The sequence below is a fragment of the Ruditapes philippinarum genome, unplaced genomic scaffold, assembly GCF_026571515.1.
Source record: "Ruditapes philippinarum isolate M1 unplaced genomic scaffold, ASM2657151v2 ctg9700_1_1_1_1, whole genome shotgun sequence".
Lineage (NCBI taxonomy): Eukaryota > Metazoa > Mollusca > Bivalvia > Venerida > Veneridae > Ruditapes > Ruditapes philippinarum.
Window position 1 is genome coordinate 14379 of NW_026855721.1, and position 16879 is coordinate 31257.

General features: G+C 33.0%; 1 long non-coding RNA gene across 1 annotated transcript; it reads right to left on the reverse strand.

The window, feature by feature from the left end:
- Nucleotides 1-113: 113 nt before the first annotated feature.
- LOC132744203 (uncharacterized) lies at nt 114-12849 on the reverse strand. Its single transcript, XR_009627670.1, has 3 exons — nt 12764-12849; nt 1708-1840; nt 114-826 (listed from the first exon to the last, which is right to left on the reverse strand). It is a non-coding gene; the product is annotated as an uncharacterized LOC132744203 (long non-coding RNA).
- Between the last annotated feature and the right edge of the window lie 4030 nt (nt 12850-16879).

Consider the following 16879-nt stretch of genomic DNA (forward strand, 5'->3'; position numbering starts at 1 on the left):
TTTCAATAACATTTAAGTTTGTCCTTGATTTTTTACCTAGAAACCTGTTTTTGCACGCGACACGGTATTTATAGTAGTTATCATTTGTATGAAGTTTCATTAGAATCCCGCGATATGTGTAAAGTTATGCTCTGAAGAAAATCTCTATATTTTATTATCTTAAGTGACATTGACAATTATCTTTTAAAAGTGACCTTGGCCTTTCAAATATTAACCTAAATTACATGTTTCACATCAGTAGTCATAAAATGACCATTTGAGTTTCCCTCAATAAATAATGACTAAATGGTCCCAACACACATTTTTATATTTTTATCTGAGTTTTTACGCCTGTGTGTGACCTTAACCTTGGTCGCAGGGACCTAAATTTTGTAAGGCGACACTTTGTCTTACAAAAGTGAACATTTGTGTCAAGTTATATTGAAATCCCTCTATGCATGTAGAAGTTTTGCTCCGGTCAAGCGTTTTTCTACGACCTCTAAGCGTGACCTTGGCCTTTGACCTAGAGATCTGGTTCATGCACGGGACAGGACTTTTTATAGTGGTGAACATTTGTATTAAGTTTCATTAAAGTTCCTTTATGAGTGTAGGAGATATGCTCCGAACAAAAATCGGATGTCCCCCAGCCGCCCTCCAGGAGGGAACTATAATACGACCCGTTATTCACACGGGCGTATAAAAATAAATAAATAAAAATACCATTTGTAAAGTGCATAGTCAAGCACGAAGAAAATTTCGATCTCGTAGTCGGCCGTCTGTCGCTTTTCTCTGGTATTTATTGTCTGCTTTGAGCGATTCTGCATCTTCTCTTCAGTAATATTAGCGTCTAAAGAAAATGGATAGTTTGAACTATTAGGTGTCTGAACATGATCACTATCCGTAAACAAGCTATAACCATAAATGTACTTTTAATTGACCATATACCATTATATAACCATATTTACCACACACCTGTGTCGATTTTGCGACTCTGTAAATATGGTATTGCACGGCCGTGCATATATTTTGACGTGACGTCATTAGCGTTAATGTTAGCGTTATACTATAGACGCGTCAATGAAAAATGAATCTTATTTCACTTTAAACGGTCTTTATTTTGGGTATGTGATAAATAGAATATTAAATTCGTGTAAGTTCATTACTGAATTTATTGCACTCGTTGAATAAAATATTATTATGCTCGCCAGAGGCTCGCATAATATAATTTTATTCAATTCGTGCAATAAATTCAGTATTGAACTTACACTCATTCAATATCCTCTATATCATTACATTTGCGTTTTTACAGAATCGCAATATCAGGTCAAATCGGGGATTCAAAGAAGATCTTCTTCACTATTGATATAAAATATTCCTATCGATTTTATTTTAGAAAACAAAGGGAATCAGCATATGTATTTAGTTTAACAACGTAAAGTTTTATCACTTGAAAAACCTGTGTCCGTTTATAATTTATTTATTGTTTTAAGTCTTTAATCAGAAAAAAAAATTAATTGCATTTAAGGTAAAGAAATATCAAATGATCGGACACAGCAAACGAGCTACACCTAAATTTACAATCTAAAAAATGCCAGATAAGTAAAAAAATATTTACACAGAAACCGTTGAATAAAAAATGAAACTTATCAATATTGGAACTTTATCCGAGTTATTTATTTGCATGTGAATAAATCTACTAAAGACTAAGTTTTTCAACTAAAACCTTACCTGTGTCTGGCAATTTAATATAATCAAACGATGTTGTCAGCTTTTCTTCCATTAGCGCTACTGTGTAAGTACTTCGGTTATCCCTCGGTGGTTGCACCAAATAATTATGTTGTTTGGATACGAATGTTCCGTACTAGAAACACATCAATTTCTATTATATAACAGATATTATGAATACATCATAACAACTAAACACAATGAATACAACATTTAATGCTTCTCGCATTTTTCATCCTTTTAATACGGGTACTCTTCTTTTTGGTAATGTTGCTTATTCCGAAGAAGGCAATTCATTAATATTTTTAGAAGTTCAAAGATACATTAAGCATACGGAACGTTTTTGTTAAAATCTGTTCAATGATTTTGATTTTTGCGCTTCAAAATCAAATGCAATTGTAAATTCTTTGTTGGGTTATTCAATGCCATTTCTATGTAATCTATAGTATAATTTTTCTTGATTGTTTCAGGGACGAACCGAATTAGTAATGTTATATGAATTTATGATCCCATCCTTTTTCTTTCAAAAATATATTTTTATACTTTTTTCTATTAATTTACATTGTACATCTCTTGTAATAAAATGAAAGGAATAGAATATGTATAATGTAAAATAACAAACAATGGTCACCTTCTTATAATAAATAATAAAGCTTGCATCGTCTTCGTAGCAAAAACATTTTTTGTTATTTTTGCTTTTAAAAGTTTAAATGATGCTAATACTTTGTTTTTAAAACTGACAAATCAATATAATATTATAAATGAAATTTGTATAATATTGCATAGGATTGTGGTGGTTTGTTGTGGACGACTTTTGTTTGCCACAATTATACAAATTAATCATTACGAAAATTCTTAGTCCGTAACCTGTATAGTAAAAAAGAATACAAAAAACCCGTAACGTAACAGTATGAAGTGTTCTACGTTTATATGTTCGTGGGAAGACTCAATCTAATTTTAATAACGCTGAAAAGCCAACAAAGCAAGCAGTTAAATCCTAAATATTAATGAAAACACCATATGTACTTCTTTATGGTCTGTAACACCGCACTTTAGGGTCAAACGCACTATGGGATCCGACCCCAAAGTGCGGTAAACTTCACAGCGCACTTTGGGGTCAAACGTACTTTGGGTTTCAGAGTTTTTAAGTCTGCTTAAATACTGAGTACTGACTTATTTTCGAATTCTGCGACACTGAAATATTTGAGGCGGAGTTCAAGATGACGGTCGATACTAATATATACATCAATATTTCTAAGTGTCATTTCATTAAATGCTGATGTAACAGTTATAACAAGAGCACGGCTAGGCGGAGCATTATATGCCCAAAAGTGATTTTTGTTAGAAAAAATGTAGCATTTGTAAGACATGGTAATTAAATAATTTTATTACGACGGATGGACAGAATGATGCCAGGGATATAACATAATATAAGCAAAATTTTAGGGCATATAATTAATGTGCTCAATACATGTGATTGTCCTTTGAAGTTTGACAATTGTAAAAATTTTAACATTATTAAGGTCATTTGACATTGACCTTGTGATCCAAAAATAGATATGGATCTTTAATTTAATATAGGCAATCATCCACTGTAAGCCAAATGGAAGTTGTGTTATATTCCGGAAGGCACAAATTTCAGTGTTAAGGTCATTGTGACCCTGACCTATGATCTTATGAACCTTAAATCAATAGGGGTCATGTATTGGACACGGCTGTTCATCCTATAAAATTTTAGAGCTGTAGGTTGATTAATACTAAAGTTATTGAGCAAAAACCGTTTTCAGTTTTAAATTTTAATAATGACCTTGATCTCGTTACCCAAAAATAAATAGAGGTCTTCTCCTCAATATTGACAATCATCCTAAGGCAATAGTGACCTTGACTTTTGGCCTTGTGACCACAAAATCAATAGGGGTCTTCTACCCATTATGAACAATCATCCTATGAATTTGAATATTGATGGCCGAATGGAACTTAAGTTATGTTCCGTTAACTGTTTTCAGTTTTAAGGTAATAGTGACCTTGCTCTTTGACGTTGTGACCTTAAAATCAATAGGGGTCTTCTACCTAATATAGAAAATCATCATATGAAGTATGAATATTGTTGGCCGAATGAAACTTATGTTATGCTCCGGAAAGCAAATTGCCAACGGGCGGACGGACAGACGTGTCAACATTTGGGGTTTATGTGCTTTCTTGGATCTTTATGTGGCATTTTCCCCATAAACCAGTAAAATTACCATAAAAACCAGTCGGTTATACAGGATTTCCTTCTTTTTTAAACTAAAACGGAATGAAGCTCATAGACCATTGATTGTTCGCCCGGACAGACAGACGGACGGAAGGACGCCAGGGCGTATAACATAATATGTCCGAAATTCTTTCCTGCATATAAAAACGTGTTTGATGCTTAATTGGTAAGTGACTTAAGTGTTTTATTTATTTTACCACTTGAAATATCTAAATTTTTCGGCTATATAACAAACTACTATAGTACTTAAATTGCAAATGTATTCCTACAAATTAGAAAAATATCCTGTTCTTTCCGCCATTTAATGTCATATTGAACCTCATATTTAATACACGATGTGGGTGTAATAAAATGCAAACTAGAACTGCCACTATCATCGCGTGAATACCCTCTCATACCACTTTGACAGAATTAACAGTGGCCATTTAAAGCATAAAGCATCAAGGACAAACTCCCTGCCAGATCTGAGAATATTTGAAGCCAGTGCATTTCTAAGTTATGTGTTATACATGCTTCAAAGGTAAAAAATATCAAAATCAATACACTGCGGAAAGGCATCCTTAAGCATTTGAGCAGACAAGTTTATTTTAGTAAAATTCCCGTGACCTTGACCTTTGACACAGTCACGTAAACATCAAAAAGGGTCATCTACTAATCATAGACAATCTCAATACCGAATATGTTTTCAAGACTGTTGACCAAAGCATTTTTATACATGAGCAGACAAGCTTTTTAGGTCAAAGGCCCTGTGACCTCAACTTTTGACCCATTGACTTCAAAGTCAATAGGGGTCACCTAATGGTCATAATCAACCTCCATGCCTAATATGAAGACTGTGTTTTAAAGGTTTTTTTAATGATTGGGTGGACAAACTTTTTGAATTCAAGGCCCCTGTGTCCTTGACCATTGACCCAGTGACTTCAAAATCAATAGGGATCACCATATGGTCATGATCAACCTCCATGCCAAATATGAAGACTGTTTGTCAAAGGTTTCTTAAATGATTTGGTGGACAAACTTTTTGAAATCAAAATCCCTGTGACCTTGACCTTCGACCTAGTGACCTCAAAATCATTAGGGGTCACCTACTAATCATGACTTTTTGAAGTCAATGCCCCTGTGACTCGACCTTTAACCTGGTGACCTAAAAATCAATAGGGGTCATCTACTCATCATGACTAACCTTCATACCAAATATGAAACTGTGGGTCAAGGGAATCTTAAGTTATTGGGCGGACAACCTTTTTCCAGTCAAGGCCCCTGTGACCTTGACATTTGACCTCAAAATCAATAGAGATCATAAACTTATCATGACTAATCTAAATATCAAATATTAAAACTGTTGGTCAAAGAAATCTTAAGTTTTTGGGCAACAAGGTTTTTAAGTCAAGGCCCCTGTAAACTTAACCTTTAACCCAGTGACCTCAAAATCATAAGGGGTCACCTATTAATCATGGCTTACCTCCATGCCAAACATGAAGACTGTGGCAGTCAAGGCCCCTGTGACATTGACCTTTGACCAAGTGACCTCAAAATCATACTTCTCATATGACTAACCTCCATACCAAATATGAAGGCGGTGGGTAAAAGGAATCTTAAGTTATTAGATGGACAATCTTTTTGAAGTCAAGGCCCCTGTGATCTTGACCTTTGATCCATTGGCCTCAAAATCATTTGGGATCATTTACTATGTATGACCAATCTAACTACTAAATATGAAGACTGTGGGTCAAAGTCATCTTAAGTTATTGGGCTGACAAACTTTTTGAAATCAAGGCCCATTTGACCTTGACCTTTGACCCAGTGACTTAAAAATCAAAAGGGGTAGCCTTATGGTCATGATCAACCTCCATGCTAAATATGAAGATTGTGGGTCAAAGGTTTCTTAAATGATTGGGCGGACAAGGTTTTTGAAGTCAAAGCCCCTGTGACCTTGAAATTTGAGCTAGTGACCTAAAAATCAATAGGGGTCATCTACTCATCATGACTAGCCTTCATGACTAATCTAAATATCAAAAATGAAAACTGTTGGTCAAAGAAATCTTAAGTTATTGGGCAGACAAGCTTTTCAAGTCAAGGCCCTTGTGACCTTGACCTTTGACCCAATCACCTCAAAATCAATAGGGGTCATCTGTTAATCATGACTAATTAATCTCTATGCAAAACATGAAGACTATAGGTCAAATGAATCTTACGTTATTCGGTGGACAAGCTTTTTCAATCCAGACCCGTAATCTTGACCTTTGACCCAGTGACCTCAAAATCAATAGCGGCCACCTACTTATTATGACTAACCTCAATACCAAATATGAAGACCCTGGGTCAAATGTGTCTTATGTTATTGGGCGGACAAGCTTTTTAAAGTCAAGGCTCCTTAGACCTTGACCTTTGACTATGTGACCTCAAAATCAATAGGGGGCCTTTACTCATGATGACTAACCTCCATGCCAAATATAAAGACTGTAGGTTAAAGGAATCTTAAGTTTTTGGGCGGACAAGTTTTTTGAAATCAAGGCCCCTGTGGCCTTGACCTTTGACCCAGTCACCTCAAAATCAATATAAATCATGTACTGTAAATGTCCAATCTAACTACCAAATATGAAGACTGTGGGTCAAAGGAATTTTAAGTTATTGGGCGGACAAGGAAAAACCGAAGAACGGCAGGACGAGCTTATTCCAGTATATCCCCCTTACAACTTCGTTGTGCGGTATTATAATTTCATCTCAGTGCATTTTAATTTCTATCTTAATGACTTGTGACAAGTAAGTTAGAAATAGAATTTATCATAAAATGAATAAAGTTACGTGACGGTTACATCAAACCTTTTTCACATCTGTTAATGCCTTAGAGTACATTTTGGTTTTCATCCCGTAAATCTTCATGATTTAACGTTTGTCAGGTAATGTTTCAGAAATAACATCAGCCTGAGAGGTGTATATCGGCTATTTAACACCGGTTTGGAGTTTTGATGCGTAGGAATTGACCACGAAGGCCGTAGGCCTAAGTGGTTAATTTTGTCGCATCAAAACGACAAAACCGGTATTAAATAGCCGATAAACACCTCTCCGGCCGATGTTATTTCGATTCTAACACGATAAAATAAGGAAAATCACTAATGTTTTTTTTTCAAGCGGAAATAACTTCCGGTGCCGATTTCCGTATAACGCTGTTCGATTTTCGCACCCTAATGTTGCGAAGATATAGAAAATATCAAACAAAAGAAATAATAAGAAAAAGACGTTATTTTATCAAGTTTTCAACAATAAAAACTTACGTCGTATTGTGTTTACATCAGTGTCCAACTTATCATTCTTGTATGTACGAAATAACGTCAGCTTGTTTATGAATGAGTTGTTTACTTAGGATGACGTCATTACGCAGCTTACGGATTGGCGCCGTTTTGTCAAAATATTTATTAACTGATATGGATCTAATATGTGGCGTTAGTGTTTGTGACATATTATTTCAATATTGTATGAAAAGAAAAAAATTAAACGAACTGAAAATATATATAAAAATGCTTTTTTATTGTTACTTTAAAATGCTTTGAAAACTATACAATCGAGGGTGAAAACATAACAGCGCATATACAAGTAGTCCCTAACCGGTGTTTATTGGCAGTTTAACACCAGTTTTTTTCCTTCTTTGTCTATAGTGACAAAACCACGTGAGTGTTAAATTATTTTATGAAAGTAACCACTACTATCAATACATTCTAACTTTTCTTAAATATACTTTTATAATTCTGCAACGACTTATTTTTAATTTGTGGCCATTTTTGGCACTGTCCTTAGACTGAAAAATAACTTGAAAGGACTAAAGTTTTATGTAAAAATTGTAAACGTTAATAAACAGCACGGGACATTTTATACTGTGAATCAAAATAAACTTACGTAAAGCTTCAGGTGTCATTTTTTGAATGAGTTGAAATGTCTGTTTCCGAAAATTACAAAATATACGTGATTGAAAATAATTCCTGCCATGATTGGACGTGAATTTCATTGAAATAATGATACGCTTATTATCTTGTCAAGCATGGTGATTTTTCATAATATGACATCCATCTTAGAAGCAATATTCAATGTTTCCTTTTTCCAGTATTTGCAGATTGACAAAGCCTGAATTTCTTTCAATATTGAAAAAAACTATAATTAATCAATTCAGAAAATTTGCCTCCGTTTAATTTAACCAGAAATAGTGAAGATCAATATTTCTTACTGGGTCCTAAACAGATCTTATCGCATAAGAAACTGGATTTTAATTAGATGGAAATATGTGTGACATGTAATCTCTACAATTATCGACACATAACGCTAGTTCATGGATATGTTGCTCTAATGTATTATTACACACAATACACATCATACATATCAATATATCTTATTATTTTAAGACCTATATCCTATGAGACAAATTATTGAATATAAAAAGAATAATTGTAATAAATTGAAACCATTAGATATAACAAATTAAAATAATCAATCGTCTTCTACATTTCGCCTACTTCGGTTAACTATAAGATATATAATCTTACCCATGAAATATGGTGCTATATCAGTCAAATATATTTCTTATTTGCTAAAAATAAATATGAAATATAAATATGAAAGTGGGGGGAGTCAAAACTCATATAGATTTCAAGGGACTTCTTTCGCCATTTTTTGTTTGAAAAAAAAAATAAATAAAAAACAACTTTTGTTGAATTTTCTTTTTAAAACTGTCTAGCATGATAGGAAATGGACAAACTTAGAAAATAAATCCGAACATTAATATCTTTAATTCAGTCATTACCGCTGTACAGACGTTTAAAGAGTTGTTTACGTGACGTCACAATGTAGCGCCAAACAGCGCGTGCAAAAACAGTCAAAGTACTATATTACAGCGTGCTGTACAATTGCAGATGCGTACCAAGCAAGGGGATTCATCACAATTTTTCTTTGATAATGAAATTAAATAAAAAGGTCATTTTTTCGTTTTATCGTAAAATATGGTGTATATTTTCACTTAAGGACGTTTAAAATCTCTGTTTGTCGTTCGGATGCGCATCATCATAGACTTAGAGGCAAAATTAAAACTGTTTTATAGAATTTCTTTAAACTTGGCATGTTGTTAGAATATCATTAAACACTATCCACTATAAATTTGTTCTTGAAAATTTGCATATTGACTAAGACGAAGGTAAGCTTCATGAAAATAAGAAGAAGAAAAAATGTATTGTTTCGCTTTATTGTGAATTATATGCCCTTGAATTTAACGGAAAAGTCCAATTCAAGGGCATATAACTCATTAATGAGAACGGTGACCCCATATTTGGTCCCTTTAAATTGTTTCTGTTATCATATGTTAATAACATGCCAAGTCTAAAGAAATTATTTAGAACAGTTTTAATTTTGCCTGTATGTCTATATGAAAACTCCGGAAAACGTCTTTTACATGAATTAATACACTTTTTACTATATAATATGGTAACAAAATCACCTATGATTTCAACTCATTATGAGTGTCACGTGACCTATTATGAGTTGGCGGCCCGGGGCCGAGAACTCGTTATCATGCCGCTGCACAAACTGAAACAATGACGTCATATTTAACGTCATCAAACAGTTAACTGTAAATGTGAAAGTAGGTTTTAAGCACAAATCGCTTGATTTTATTATGAGAGCTTAAACACAGTTTTTTACTATTAATTGAAATTTAAAGAAATAAAACGACAAATTCATTCCGAAAAAAATGAAATATCAATTGCTTCTAGATTCTACATACTACTCAGTAGTGTACTTTGAACACATCAAAAGTAAACAACTTTGTAGAAGTTACTGTACTCTAAAGTACGACAGAAATGCAGACAGGAATTTCAACGAAATTTTTTTTTAAAGTATTTCTTTTTTTTGGAAAATGCTACTATTAGATCTACCAAGTGTATTAAAGACATAAATACAAGTCACAGTTGTGCCAAAGGTGATACATGTGACGTAATTATTAAAAAATGTGACGCGCTGAAAATAATTACGTAAACAAATCAGACGCAATTGCTTGATATCAAAAATGGCAACATTTATTTTGTTGATGTCGTATTAGAATCGAAATAACATATCAAAATCAGTGATTTTATCACTCGATAAAATCGAGTAAAATCGGTAAAAGCAATATTCGGTAAAATCACTGTTTAAGATATATTATTTCTTAAATATCACTAAAATTCGTTCTTGTATGACCCCAAAGTGCGGTCGTTTGTCTGATGTCACAAAAGGCATATGTTCCTGCGTAGATGTCTTTGGGGCCAATGTGCGTAACGCATTTTGGGGTTGGACCCCATAATACGTAACGCACAATCGGTTCGGACCCCAAACTGAGTTTGTTCTCAAAGTGCGGTGTTACAATGGTCTTGTGTCTCTTAAAATACAATGCTAGAACTGAAACAGACAATACACTCAATATTAAACATTAGGGAAAAGACCAATATGGAAGAGTTACAATCACGAAACGCAGCCTGAATGTACACACAATCTGACATGACTACATATTTCTCAATTTGTGGCATTAAACAACATTTGCTAGTTCTAAAGTCAAAGAAATAGAGGATATTTGGCTGCGCCACATGTGAGAATATTGCTTTTAAAACTCATTCGATGAAATACTGTTTTAAATTACACACAACCAAACAAATTTTCTTTTAAGTTATGCTTAAAAACAACTTTAAATGAAATTTCCTAAATATTAACTTAAATATTAGAATCTGTGTTTCCCACTGGTAGCATCATTATCATTTTAGTCGAATTTCTTATAAAGTACAAGAAGTCATGAGCTGAAGAATAAGTTCGACAATCAACGTTAAATGACAAAGATTATTTATTTATTAAAAAAATATGAATGACCGCTTGTTTAATAAGTAAAAGCAAACAATTCTAGCAGAAGAAAAAGTCACATCTTCGGACCTAAGTTCTGTTACCAAAAAAATGTACTTACGGCGAATTTATATTAGACCAGACTTTGTGTAAAATAAGCGGCTGCCATTTTAAAAAGTTGTGTATTTCACGGGAGGAGAATTATTGTGTTTGATTCATATAAAGAATACCTTTTGTTTTGCATGAAAGATTGAAATATATTTCAGTGAGTGAACAGCAGATGCAATATTTTCACGAGTGGCGTAGCCACGAGTGAAAATATAATAGCTGGTGTTCACGATAAAATATATTTCAATCATATACGTAAAACAAATAAATTTTCTTTTTATTTCATGTTTTTTAAAGCGATTTCAAATATTGAGTCAGACAAAATAGGATTAGAACACCACACTAAATACCGTATTCCGGTATATACCGGACAAAGCGCCTGTATGATAAAATGCTAAAATATTGCCTTTTTACCCAACGGAATGAACTTTTACAGGTCTAATTCATCTTTTCACGCCGATTTATGTATGATAATAAATGAAAAATGTAAAAATCGGCGAAAAAACGATATTTGTCTATTTTGTGAACATGATTTCTGCAAGCGTCTAGAGGTACTGTTCCAATCCTGTATTGATTTAAAACCTTAAATATTTTCTACTGTTTTTGCCGCGTAACGTCATGCATTCTCCTTGATGACGTCTTTTGAAATATAATAGTTTTGTTAAACTTTCTCTAATTTTGTTACATTTTAACATGATGTGTATGATGCCATCCACTTTCTTTTCCTAAAGAAGCAAAATTTACGTAAGATTGCATTTATTTGTGCCTGTTACTTCATTTAGTAATGATATTCTTTTCATCCGCATTCAGATATAGTTCGGCTACAGTGAAAATTAAATTGGGAAACATGGAATTGTTGAAAAGCTGCATAACGGACACTTGGCTGTTTACTTGTTCTTCGGGCTGATGGCTGGCATTGCTTTTCAAGTTTTCATATTGCACTAGGCAGTTATTGCTGGTAGGATACCTAAATATGTCCAAATGTCATCAAGAGCAGTGCTGCATGTGGAAGGAAGGAATTGTAATTTTCAGACTGTAAAAATAACAAAAAATTTGAAGACGCTATTTGGTGATTAGTTATTTGAAAGAATTGAAGTAAGTTTTCTTCTTTTTATTACTTTTGAATTTTTAAGTTATTTATTGATTTCAGCTTTCCTTTTCTCTAGACAGCCCTGACAATGTCAGAATTGTCAACAAAAATATCAATGAGGTACCACATGGGGAAACCTTAAAAAGTAGCCTCGTCGAAATTATATTTTGATATTTTTCACTGTGAAATTATAAAATTTATTACGTGCTTTTCGGTGGTTTATAGAAATATATAAGTGAAACAAAAACTGATTATTTCACTGTTTTAACAAGTGAAAATATCAATTTAATAATTTCACTGTTTTGAATATTTGAGCCCGTTACGTTGTTTCATTAAAATACAAGCGTTCACAGTACTGGAAACCAACTTAATGACGTGACGTCGTAAATGACGTCTCTTTATATTATTATTTGGCGCACTTTTCATTTAGTACTAGGTTAAATTATCTTTTTTAACGTTTTTTTGCATATAATAAAAAGAAAATTTGTTTAATTTAGTGTAAGATCGAAATATATTACACCCCGTGAACACCAAAAGTTCATATTTCACTTGTGGCTGCGCAACTCGTGAAATATACATTTTAGTTCTCACTCGGTGAAATATATTCCGATCTTGCTTTAAACTTACCAAATATCCTCTACATATGTTCATAGATAAATCAGTTATCCACTGAAAACATAAAAGAAATGTTAATCTCTTTATGTGTGACTGTGTCACTAATTTTGTCGTATGATCTTGTGGTTGTTTTTAGCAATACTCACAATATAAAAATCTTCAGATCCCTCTGATGCAAAAGAAACTTCAAAAGCGGCACCATGCTCAACATCAATATAATATGCCATTGTCTGAAATGGATGATACAGCAATTAAAATGTACCTACATATATTTTCCGTTTTTACAATATTTACCTCCCTTGCCAACAGTGGTAGCCATTATTTGCGTCCGCGCCGAAGCGCGACGCCCCTTATGGAACGAAACAAGTTTGCTTCTTCAAAAAGAAGCATGCGAGAGGTCTTTTTGCTGCTGTGGTTCGAAAATATTTAGGGATGATTTTTATAAACTACAATTATTTAACAAAATAGAATTTATTAAATATATTGAATATAGTATCAAAATGAAAGTTTGTTTTACACTTCATTTTTTAAAATGTTTTTGAAAGATTATATGCTGGAGAAATGGACTTTTTTCTTGGCGCACCCGCACTCCAGAGCAAGCCCATTGATCGGTTCATTTTTGCTAAGTTAACTTATTTTGACGGCAGGGAAAGCGACAAAAATATCATATTCAGATGCTCGTTCATTGGTACAATTTTTCCGGGGTTTCATATTGTGACAAAAGGGAACGTGTTTTATGTTTGACAATGATACAAAAGAGAATGAACATCAAAACAAACGGCAATCTGATTAAAACTTGGGGGCTACGCCCCTAATACAAATCAGATAGCCTCATGTTTCGATGTTCTTTCTATTACTAAATTTAAAACAAATGGTATATTATATGTTATTTGGTTTTGGAGTGATATATGTGGATATATTACCTGTCAAGATTTTATATCACACGAGCCGTTAGGCGAGGGTGATATTTTATCTTGGCAGGTAATATATCCATATATATCAATCCAAAACCAAAATGATAATTTTATTACCCTTCCCCTGCCGAGTTTAGACGATTTTAAAATAAATCATTGCTACATCAAATGAAACGTCGAAATAAGATTCCCTTTAGGGTACCCCTTCACCACAAAATAACGTCACATATATACATGCCGAAGTTTCTTTCGAACCTTACAAATGTAAACAAGAGAAAAATAGTAGTCTGTTGAACGCACTTTTTTGGAATTAATATCAAGCTTTCACAAGGTCATATTTGTTTTAAATACTGATGAGAATATGTATCATTACTCTATTTTGGTAAATATTTATCATTTGACAGTTAAAAAGTGCTTGTAAATCGGAATTTACATCGCGTAAAATAAAACCGTACGCGCATCGCCACAACGCATGTTGTTTACAACTTGGGGTATCAAACGGGGAAATTTAGTGTGTATATTACCCGTCTGGTTCGGTAATATCAATTTCTTTCAGGTGATCAATATCCAATCAAAAAGGCGGAAAAAATCTGGAAGGGTAATAATAATATATATGTTAAAATAAGTTTCAAAATCAAAAGTTTCTTGCAAAATTCAATAAGGAAATTTTCGGTTGATGTTTCGGTAAGTATGTGGAAACATTTCTACATTTTCAAAAACCCGCATAAACAATTTTAATCAAACAATTTTAAGTCCAGGATCAGGGCCCTCTATCATTCAAATCTGCGGCCGCAGTCCCCCATCAAAATAGTATGTTTGTTTTTCCCTAACAGAGGTAAAAATTCCCCCTCAAAACATATAGTGTTAAAGAAAAAAAATGAAAACTCATGTTGTTTTTGAAAAGTAAAATCCATCTTTTTGACGACTATTTTGTAAGGGATATTGTATACAGTACTTGTCTGCACGTGTCCGTTTGTTCACCCCGCCCTCCAAAATCTACCGTCACATATTGGCCTTTTATCCTGTAAAAATGCTTAAATTTCAAATATGCAGAAAAAAAAAAACAATTCCCATCAACAATTCGATTTCAAATTGTTTATTCATGAATCCATTTTTTTGTCTTCAAAATGTTACATCAATCACGGTAAATTTTGCCGTAAATTACAAACTTGTAAGTTTTGTTTTCATGATACTCACAATTCCCATAAAAAATTCGATTTCAAATTGTTTATTCATGCAATAGTTTTTTTTGTCTTCAAAATGTTACATCAACCACGGTAAATTTTGCCGTAAATTACAAACTTGTAAGTTTTGTTTTCATGACCCTTGATGAAATAACTAATTGAAAACGATCTTATAATAAACAATAAATTTAATTTTATATAATTTACATCAGTAAGAACTAGAAATGTGGATGTGTAAACAAAAGAATTTTCATTTGTCACATATTTTCGCGATGCCGATTTTTACGATTGTTAAGTCAAGAAAAGAAAGTTTTGTCTTATTCTTTATCTTAGAAATGTAGTTTATGAATAGAATTTACTTAAGGTCCATGTATTGTCCATATTTTAATTTAGTGGAAATGGAGATATTTGTCTGAATGTGTTTCTCGATGCTATTTTTTTTTTTTTTTTTTTTGGGGGGGGGGGGGTAGAATGAATCATAAAGAAAGCTAAGCAGCATAAAGGTTAAGTGTTACCTATTTGGGATTTTTTTAAAAAATAATATGCATGTAAATAAAAAACAGCTTGTATTTAAATAAGTTTATTTGATATTTAATCATAAAAGAAAAGAGGAAAATTCCTCCTATACACTAAAATTCCCACTGCTGAGGGTAGCGACCCACTTCCCCAAAATTGGATTGAGGGCCCTGAGGATTTACACAGAGAATGTTTATATCATTTGAGTGGAATAGATATTATATAAAGCTGCATGCCTCCAACCACATTATTTGATGAAAATAAAACTTGAGTAAAATGTGTGCCATTTGCGCCAAAAAATCTCTGTTGCGTTATTTAGTCAAACCAGTTCAAAAGCAAACAGGACGTTTCGGTCCCAAACCAAATCGACCTCTATGAAAAAATCGGCCCCTAGACATTACGGCCCTTTTTTGCGAGACGTTTCGGCCCTCTTTTAATTACATTTAAAAAGGAATTTTTATACATAAAATTGTTAGAAAAATGTAGTATATTTAAGAAATAGCCTCGGCCTGATAGGTGTATATCGGCTATTTAACACCGGTTTGGAGTTTTGATGTGAAGGAAATGACCACGAAGGCCGTAGGCCTGAGTGGTTAATTTTGTCGCATCAAAAATAGCCGATATACACCTCTCCGGCCGATGTTATTTCGATTCTAACACGATTAATAAAGGAAAATCACTAATGTTATTTTTCAAGCGGAAATAACTTCCGGTGCCGATTTTCGTATAACGCTGTTCGATTTTCGCACCCTAATGTTGCGAAGATATAGAAATTATCAAACAAAAGAAGTAATAAGAAAAAAACGTTGTTTTATCAAGTTTTCAACAATAAAAACTTACGTCGTATTGTGTTTACATCAGTGCCCCATATTTATCATTATTGTATGTATGAAATAACGTCAGCTTGTTTATGAATGAGCTGTTTACTTACGATGACGTCATTACGCTGCTTACGGATTGGCGCCGTTTTGTCCAAATATTTATTAACTGATATGGATCTAATATGTGGCGTTGTTGTATGTGAGATATTATTTCGGTATTGTATGAAAAGAAAACATTATACGAACTGAAAATATAAATAAAAATGCTTTTTATTGTTGCTTCAAAATGCTTTGTAAACTATACAATCGAGGGTGAAAACATAACAGCGCATATACAAGTAGTCCCTAACAGGTGTTTATTGGCAGTTTAACACCAATTTTTTCCTTCTTTGACAAAATCACGTGAGTGTTAGAATGATTGATTGATGGCACACAATTAATATTTATTTTATATTTAGGTATGTGTTTTTTCAAGGTGTAACAAATTAATTATTTAATTATTGCTAATTAGCGGTTAATAATATCAAAGAAAACTTTAAAATAAAAATTTTTAAACATATGATTTGATATAATTTCTTGATAATATTTTAGATTATTATTATAACGTTCTGTTTGAAAATCTGTCTCTTTTATTGTAGAACTATTGAAAATCAACAAAGGGCAATAACTCAAAAAATAAGAAATGCAGAGTACCAGTTCTTGGGCACTGCAATTCTTCTTAATGAGATCTATCATCCTATTAAGTTTTATGTCCATAGCTTTTAAACTTTAGGAGAAATGGCCTGGACAAAAATAAAGTATGAAAATTAACAAAGGGCAATAACTCA